At 37.4% G+C, this 9175-nt stretch overlaps 1 pseudogene; it reads right to left on the bottom strand.

The window, feature by feature from the left end:
* Positions 1–7171: 7171 nt before the first annotated feature.
* Positions 7172–8037, bottom strand: LOC102437772 (annotated as a pseudogene).
* Between the last annotated feature and the right edge of the window lie 1138 nt (positions 8038–9175).

Here is a 9175-nt window from a genome sequence, read left to right as displayed (position 1 = left end):
AGAAATGACACAATATTTTGTTCCGCTTAATTAAATGAGAAGTTGAGTTTTATGGATTGAATGTTTTTGTTCCCTCAAAATTCATATGTTGAAGCCCTACCTCCTAAAGTAATGATATTGGGTGGGTCGGTGGGGGCTTTGGGAGGTAATTTGGGTTAGCTGTGGTCATGAAGGATGGGATTGTAAGAAAAGAAAAAGAGACTAGATCTCTTTTTCTTTCTCTTCTTCTTTCCCTTTCTCTCCCTTTCCTTCCCTACCCCTTTGCCCCTCTCCCTCCCTCCCCCTCTCACCCTTTTTCTCTATTTGCCACGTGAGGATACAGCAAGGAGGCAGCTATCTGTAAGCCAGGAAGAGAGTTCTCATCAGGAACTGAATCAGCTGTCATCTTGATCTTGGGCTTCCCAGCCTCCAGAATTGTGAGAAATATATTCCTGTTGCTTGCACCACCCAGTCTATGGTATTTTGTTATGATAGCCCCAGCTGACTAATTCAGTGATATACAGAAGTAAAAATATAATAAGAACATTAAGCACCTTTATTAATTCCAGGCTTGGTTAGAGTGTTATGTGTAGAGAGAAAATTTTAATTATTTGAAGCTGCTTAAATTAAACCTTAATAATTCTGAGGGGAAAAATGATAGATGTTGAATTGCATATCATTATTGGCAACTGTTAAACTTTTGACTTTGAAATAAAATCTCAGATAGTCTAAAACTTCAAGGCAATGCAGCATATATTATTTTTCAAAATTGAATGTTTCTTCAGAGTTCTGGATAAGGTGTTTTTATAATATTTAGTAATTTTCCAATCACTTCAATATGGACCGTTAGAAAACTGTTATGTTATTTCAAGTGAAAGTAAAAGGAAGAGTATGCTATTCTAGTAATAACCTCAAAATATGTTATTTATTTAAAACTATAGCCATGAATCTGAATAAATATATATCACATAAAAATAGATGAAAAAATACAGAATTGGGAACTCAGAAATACTTTTAAAATCAACTCACTATAGTATAGGGGCCTTACATTGTGTTCATATATGAAAAATTCAAGATTTTCCAAAATAAAAAATTAAAGAAGTTCTCATTAGTGTTGGCCCCAAATTCAGTTTCATGCACTCCATGACATTTCCTTCCATCCGCCCCCCCCCCCATGGGACATCTTCTCAAGCCTCTAAACATTGCATCAAATTTTAATTTAGCTGAGATTACTCTGCTTAAAGAACTCTGAGTTGTGTGTGACTTTTTTTTTATAGTTTCTGGAGAGATCAATTTGAAGAAATCCTTTATTGAAAGCTTGGGTGATTCCCCTAGGATTGCCTGCTTTAAGTATTGCAAACATGAGCCACACACTTACTTTAGGTGCGTGGGGTGAATGTGTAATTTCCACATATGTGGGGCTCCTTATGGAGATACACATACTATAAGACTCAACAGGGCATCTCATTATCTTACAACTAAAAAGAGAATCCAAAAACCCAAACCTAAGAGTAAAATAGATAGCTCTCCACAAAGTTGGACTATGGATCTAAAGCATATATGCTATAGGAGAAGTGTTCTCCTACAGAAGGCCAAATGCCCCTCCGGTGGACTAGATCTTATTCCCTTTCTGCTTATTTAACTCGTATAATTTTACTTTCTCTCTGTATCATTGACTTCTTTCTCTCTGATGACATATTTCTATTGGACTAAAAATGCCATTTTGAAAAAAAGTTCTTCCTGCTCTTTGCTTTCAGCTGTCTACTCATTTCTCTGTTCTCTTTTTATAGGAAAACTCCTTGAGGAAGCTAGCTAGCTATCCCTATTGCTTCAACTTCCTCATTTCCTTTCTTCTATTCCATTCCAGTCAGAGTTGCATCTCCTTCACTCCACTGCAACTTGCCATGATCACTAACAGTCTCTTCTCCATATTGTCAAACCCATGGTCAAGTCTAAGTTCTTACATACTTGACTTCTCAGAAATTTCTGATATAGTCAAGCCCCTACTCTTCCCCCTTCCTATGATATTATTCAGTTAGTTTCTAGAACAAGAACTCCTTAGGTTCCTTGGGTCTTCCTAGCCACTCATTCTAAGTCTCCTGTGCTGGTTCTTTCTACTTTTCCCAGTCTCTAATTGATGAGATTCTTTACGGTTTAGTTCTTCAGCATACCTTCCCTACCCACTCTTACTCTCTAGGCAATTTCATCTACTTCCATGGCTTTAAGTAATATCCATAAGCTTCCAAAGTTAAAATTTTTATTTCCAGATGTGATTTCTCCCCAAAGCTCAGACTCATATATGCAACTTTCTATTTCACACCTCTACTTGAAAGTCTAATAGGAATTTTAATTCTAATTTGCCCAAAGATAACTCCTAATATTTTTTCTCTAGCTTGCTCCCTCTCTAATCTTCTCAAACTCAGTGTTTTACACATTATTTTTCTGTTGCTCCAGCCAAAAATGTTGGAAACATTTAGACAGCTCTTATTACCCAATATATTTTCAAGATCTCTTGGTACAACTTTTAAACTATATTCTGACCTCAACCAGTTTCACTTATTTATTGTCGTGCAAAACTACCATGAATTTACTGAGGTATTCTCCATTTTGTTTTTGAAGTTTTAGTTTTTCCTTTTCATCTAGGCCTTTTGGGCCTTCTGAAATTTATTTTTGTACCTAGTGTGAGATTGGATTTAAAATTTTTCCTCTGTCCCTTCTATTTTAGACAAGTTTTTGGTTGCTTTCAATCTTCCCCCAGGGCACTAGTCCATAAACAGTTTCATAATGATACTTTACTTGTTTTCCATCATGGTACTGTAAACATTGGGAATCCAGTCACAGAGCTAGGAACTGGCTTGACTTAGTTGCTGGTTGTGAGGCTGCCTTTGTCACCCTTTATCCTGAAGTGCAGAGTTTCCAGTAAGGTGACTGCTCCAGGTTGACAAATGGTCAGCCTTTTCTCATGAGCAGGAGAGTCTCATGTGAGTCCTGGTTTAAAGTAGTTTGGGTCTTGTCCCCTCTCTTATATGGAGATATTTTAATCCTCATTGTACCCCTAAAACTCAGTTTCCCTTTTCTACCACTTACCTTCTGTCCAGGAGTTCATGAAGTTGAAATTTAAGGCCCACTACTTTTGTTTTATAATTGATCCACTGATACATGAAACTTAACTTCTGAACCCAATTTTTTCTCATTATTTTTATCTGTTACTATTTAATCTGTCATTGTCATTTGTTTCAAGCAAGAGAGCTGGGTTAAGGCAGGAACTCAGAAATCTGTAGGTCAGGGATTGACCTTGAGCAATGACCTTTCACTGCAATGCTTTAATACAGACAACTAGTCCCAAAGATAGCATTTCCTTGGAAATACCTCCCTAAGGTAGACTGACATAGAAGGTATTTTGAGCCAGGAGTAACTTTCCAAGTGACATTGAAGGTCCATATTAAGAATTTTTTAATGTTCTTGTTAGAGTAAAATACTGTATTTGCAAATAAGGCATTATAATAAATATCCAAAATTCTCTATAGCAATATATGTAGCACATTAAATACTGAAATAAATAGCATGGCTTCTGTGCACACAAATTCATGAATGTACCCCCCCCCCCAGTACTTCTTAGTGCTTTTAAGGCACAGAGTATGTTTTACTTGTCATTGTCTTCACTGGCAACTTGCATCTAGTAGATGCTCAAAATATATTTGTAGAATGCATTATTTATTGAATGAATATTTAATGTTGTTTGAATGGATGAACTGTAAGGAAGAATAGATGAATAAATTGATGGCTGTATTTACATGCAACACTTGTGCAAGATAATTGACACCTCACTATGTGTCTTTAGGAAAAAAACCTGGTAGTTTCCTTTGGGATATGTATTTCATATTTGGCTTTTTCTATCCCCGGCTTTTGGAAGAGTTTTTAAAAATCTAGCTGCAGGCAATTTTTGTTACTACTAATTTGAAAGGATCAACCAAATTCTATAATTTCTTTTCTGGATTTATCTGCTTAACGAATCTGAATACATAGATTGACAAAAAGAACTTGAAATTATTTTCTTGTACATAGATTTAGTACATTGGTATTTGTTGTAACATGAACTGATCTGCTATAGAGTAAGTTGTTTTAAGAGTTGAATAATTAGAAGTAATAAAGAGATGCTATGTAACTTTCTACCTTATGATGAATTTTTCATTATGTTTGTATATACACTCAAACCTCACAAGAGCACCACAAAAAGTCATTTTTTTCCCCAAAAAATTTACAGATGGGAAAATGAAACTCAAAGAGGTGAAATGACATGTTTACTGTCATTTATTTCAGTCTCCTGGATAGGAATGATTCAATGATAACAAAGATAATCATTGCCTTAGAAGAATTTACAGTCTTGAGATGGGGGGAGGATAAATAAAGAGGTAAACACTATAGTGAATGAAACTTAATACATGCCCAGGGTGCTGAAAACACATGGGGTGTGTATTTCTATGAATTGTCCAGGAGTCAGTGGAACCTGAACCAGAGCTATGGTTCCAAGTCCAAGCTCTACCATAGCAAGCCTTTCTCTCCTTTATTCTTGATTCTCTCTTAGACCTAGTGGAAGTGGGTTAACAAAGTTAATATGACACTAAACTTTAAAGTAATTAAACTTCAACTGAAGAAAAGAGCTGGGTCTTTACACTGTTGCATTTTGGTATTAGATATTTTGAGAAGTTACAGAATGAAATGGGGGAATGGTCAAGGAGGGACAAGAGAGGGGGACCCTTTAGCAGCAGTACTAATAAATAATTGACTTCAAACACGAGACTTCTTCATCTCATGACTAACTCAGGAAAATCCACCCAATCTTCCAACACATGCAAAGCACACACACAAGATTTTGTGACTAAGCAAGGGTGAGGTGCATACTTAATACATTGGGGCCTTGATTACGAGTGTCCTAACGAGTTTTTCGAGATAAAATTCGGGTTACAAGCCAGCTTCAGATACCCCACCACTAGTTGGCGCAGTGAACATCACAGTGAACGCCACAACATCAGCCCAGCATTCAATTCATTGTAACGGTGAAAACTGATTTGACATACGAGTAATTTGAGTTACGAGCTCCGTCACGGAACGAATTAAACTCATAAGTCAAGGCCTCACTGTATTACCTTAAAAGCAAGTAGCTGATTTTGAAGATTTTATTTTTTTATTCATAATTCACAGTAACTTGCTTAAACTAGAGAGGATTTTGCTTACCAAGATCCATTGACTGGGAATAGAACATTCACTGTAATGAAATTCTAGACAACAGAAAGTGGATGTACTGTGGAGTTCTTTGGTAATGAGATTTGAAAATAGAATTTTATCAGCAGACTAATATTAGAATATTACTGCATAATGTCTGACCTTTGTTTCTTGGAGCCCCAGAGCTTCTTCCCCTTGTCTATTTCCATTTCTAATATCCTGAAGTCATTTCCTGTGTGCCAATTTTATAATTGTCCTACTGTTTAACTGTTCTGTCCATATGCAACCTCAAATGTATGTTCTTTCATCATTAATTTGGGAATGCAGTATTAAAGTTAATTTTAGGGTAATTTAAATTCCAGTGATCAATTTTCTAATGTCTTGGCCACCAGCCTTTTTTTCCCCCCTGGTTTCCGCTCTTCCCATTTTATTTGGGGAAAAAAAAGTTTCTTGATGTATTAATATTTCTAGCACCACACTTTTTTATTTTGTACCTAATTCCCCATATGTGGATGCTGTGATGATTGTGGTATCTTTCTATTTTCTTCCTTTAAGTCATGCTGAAGTTTTTGTCATGTCTCAAGAATATGGGTTTTCAGTAAAAATGAATAAATGTTATATAAGATTTCCAACTTCCATCAAATATTTAGTATTTTATTTATGAGCCTATGGATTCTTTTTCTACATAATATAAAAGTTACTTGATATCATCTTTCCTCATAAGCATTATAATTTCTTCATCAACTTGTCAAAAGCTATATCAACATACAAAAACATTTGGTGTTCAGGGGACCAGGCTTAAACTTGGGGATATATATTTAGAATAATATATGTTTTAAAATAATTTTATTGAAGTATAAGTTACATACTATTAAACACACATTTGAAAATAAAGTCAGTGAGTTTTGGTAAATATAGCAGGTCATGCAATCACCACTATAGTTAAAATTTAGAACACATTCATCATCCCCAAAGTGGTCCCATATCCCTTTTGCAGTCAAACTTCATACCCCATCCATAAACCCTGAAACCGGTCAACATTCTTTTTTTAAAATATATTTTTTATTGATTTCAGAGAGGAACTGAGAGGGAGAGAGAGATAGAAACATCAATGATGAGAGAGAATCATTGATCAGCTGCCTCCTGCACGCCTCACACTGGTTTGACTGGAATCAAACCCGGGACCCTTCACTCTACCCACTGAGCCAAACCAGCTAGGGCAGTGGTCGGCAAACTCATTAGTCAACAGAGCCAAATATCAACAGTACAATGATTGAAATTTCTTTTGAGAGCCAAATTTTTAAAACTTAAACTATATAGGTAGGTACATTGTTATTAACTTAATTAGGGTACTCCTAAGGCTTAGGAAGAGCCACACTCAAGGGGCCAAAGAGCCGCACGTGGCTCGCAAGCTGCAGTTTGCCAACCATGGACTAGGGCAACATTCTTTATTTCCCTATAGTTTAATCTTTTTTTATAATGTCATATATTTGAAGTTATTCAGTATTAACACCCTTCTAGCATGGTTTCTAAGGTTTTATTCTCTAGTATCACTAGTTCATTGTACAGATCAATAACTATGGAGAAAAGTAGTAAAAATACTATAGAAAATTTTGCTGAAGGTGCATTTTGTTTTTACATATGTCAGTAGACTTTTTTTTCTTCACATTTCAATTTTTTTCTTTAAAAGGAGTTAGTTGCCCTATTCGGTTTGGCTCAGTGGACAGAGTGTCGGCCTGCAGGTTCCTGGGTTCGATTCTGGTCTAGGGCACATGCCCAGATTGTGGGTTCGAACCAGTAGGGGTTGTGCAGGAGGCAGCCAATCAGTGATGCTCTCTCATCATTGATGTTTCTATCTCTCTCTCCCTTTCCCTTCCTCTCTGAAAAAAAAAAGAAAAGGTGTGAATTGTGTTGGGGAGGAGGGGGTTTAAATGCTTTATAGACAAAAAATAACTGCACTACAACCAAGTTATTTATCATCATCACCTTCATCTTCATAATCTTCTTCATCTTTGTCCTCATCCTCTTCATCTTCCTCCTCTTCCTTCTTCTTTTAAAATATATTTTATTGATTTTTTTACAGAGCGGAAGGGAGAGGGATAGAGAGCTAGAAACATCGATGAGAGAGAAACATCGATCAGCTGCCTCCCGCACACCCTCTACTGGGGATGTGCCCACAACCAAGGTATATGCCCTTGACCGGAATCAAACCTGGGACCTTTCAGTCCGCAGGCCAATGCTCTATACACTGAGCCAAACCGGTTAGGGCTCCTCTTTCTTCTTTTTCTTGCTTTTCTCAACCTTGACATCTCCCTTTTTGGCCACATCAGACTTTCCTTTAGCTTGGTATGCAGTAGTATCCTTTTCATATTTCTCCTTCAGCTTAGCAGCCTTCTTTTCATAAGGCTGCTTGTCATCTGCAGCAGGGTTATTCCACGTCTCTCCCAGATTCTTTGAAATGTCACCAGTGGATAGGCCGGGATGCTCTCCTTTGACATTTGGGTGATACTCAGATCAAAACAAACAAACAAAAGGCTGAAGGAGGCATCTTGGTTACATTGGGATCCTGTAATTTCCTTTTTGTTTTCCCTTTAGGAGGGATATAAGTTTTCACTTCTCTCTTATAACGGGCCTTGTCCACCTTTGCCATCTCTTCAAATTTTCCTTTCTCCTTAGCATATATGGTCTTCCACCTCTCTGAGCACTTCTTAGAAATCTCTGAGAGTTGACTGAAGCATCTGGGTATTTTTTCTTGTGTTTCTCCGAGCAAGTTTGCACAAAGAAAGCATACAATGACATTTTGTCTCTTGGCTTCATAGGATCTCTCTTGCCCATGTTTAATTACTTCTCCTCAGCAGGCACAAGGTCACCCAGTGCCCAGTTGGCTCGCACTTGCCCTGGTGTTGTCTCTATGTACTGAAATGGCTGTGTCTGTCAGTTGATTTTTATGTAAGGAACTGTATATACAAATATATGCTACATTTATTTATAGACCTATAAATATAGACCCACATATATACTTGACTTATTCTTGAAATAATCTTGTCAATTCACTTCAGCAAAAGTTGGTGGTGTAAAACATTGTTCTAGTCTTGTACAGGATAAAAAGAGAAACAAATCACAATATTCTATTGATTTTGGTATCAACATAATTATAGAAGTCAAAATGTAGTATAACAATGTAGGACAAGGAAAGCGTATGGGGTAGGTAGAAATAATTTTTTTGAAATATTAACAAAGGTTTCACTAAAATTATGGCTTTGAATAGATGGGCCTTGGTGGATGGGTAAAAGTTTGGTGTGTGGAGATGGAGAAGATTGCCAAGCCAGGGAGAGAAAAGCTAGGAAGGAATTTAAAAAGCAGAGAACACTGTGTGGACAAGCTTGGCTCAATAAATATTTGTTGAATGAATGAAATGTTAATGTCCTATCCTATATAATAAAAGTCTAATATGCTAAGTGTCCAATCATCTGGTCATCCATTCAACCAATCAAAGTGTAATATGCTAATGATATGCTAAGGCTGATCAACCACTCGCTGTGATGTGCACTGACCACCAGGGGGTAGACACTCCGACCAGCAGGTTAGCTTGCTGCTGGGGTCTGGCTGATCGAGACTGAGCGAGACGGGGTGAACATGCCCTAGAGCAGTGGTTCTCAACCTTCTGGCCCTTTAAATACAGTTCCTCATGTTGTGACCCAACCATAAAATTATTTTCGTTGCTACTTCATAACTGTAATGTTGCTACTGTTATGAATCATAATGTAAATATCTGATATGCAGGATGGTCTTAGCTGACTCCTGTGAAAGGGTCGTTCGACCACCAAAGGGGTCGGACCCACAGGTTGAGAACCGCTACCCTAGAGCCTTCATGCGGTCCCTCCCTGGCTTGCCAACCTCCCGCATCCCTTCCTGGCCCTGATTGTGCACCAGTGGGGTCCCTCAGCCTGGTCTGTGCCCTCTCGAAATCTGG

Source organism: Myotis lucifugus, unplaced genomic scaffold (assembly GCF_000147115.1).
Source record: "Myotis lucifugus unplaced genomic scaffold, Myoluc2.0 scaffold_24, whole genome shotgun sequence".
Taxonomy (NCBI): Eukaryota; Metazoa; Chordata; class Mammalia; order Chiroptera; family Vespertilionidae; genus Myotis; species Myotis lucifugus.
This window is presented reverse-complemented; position numbering and strand designations above follow the sequence as displayed.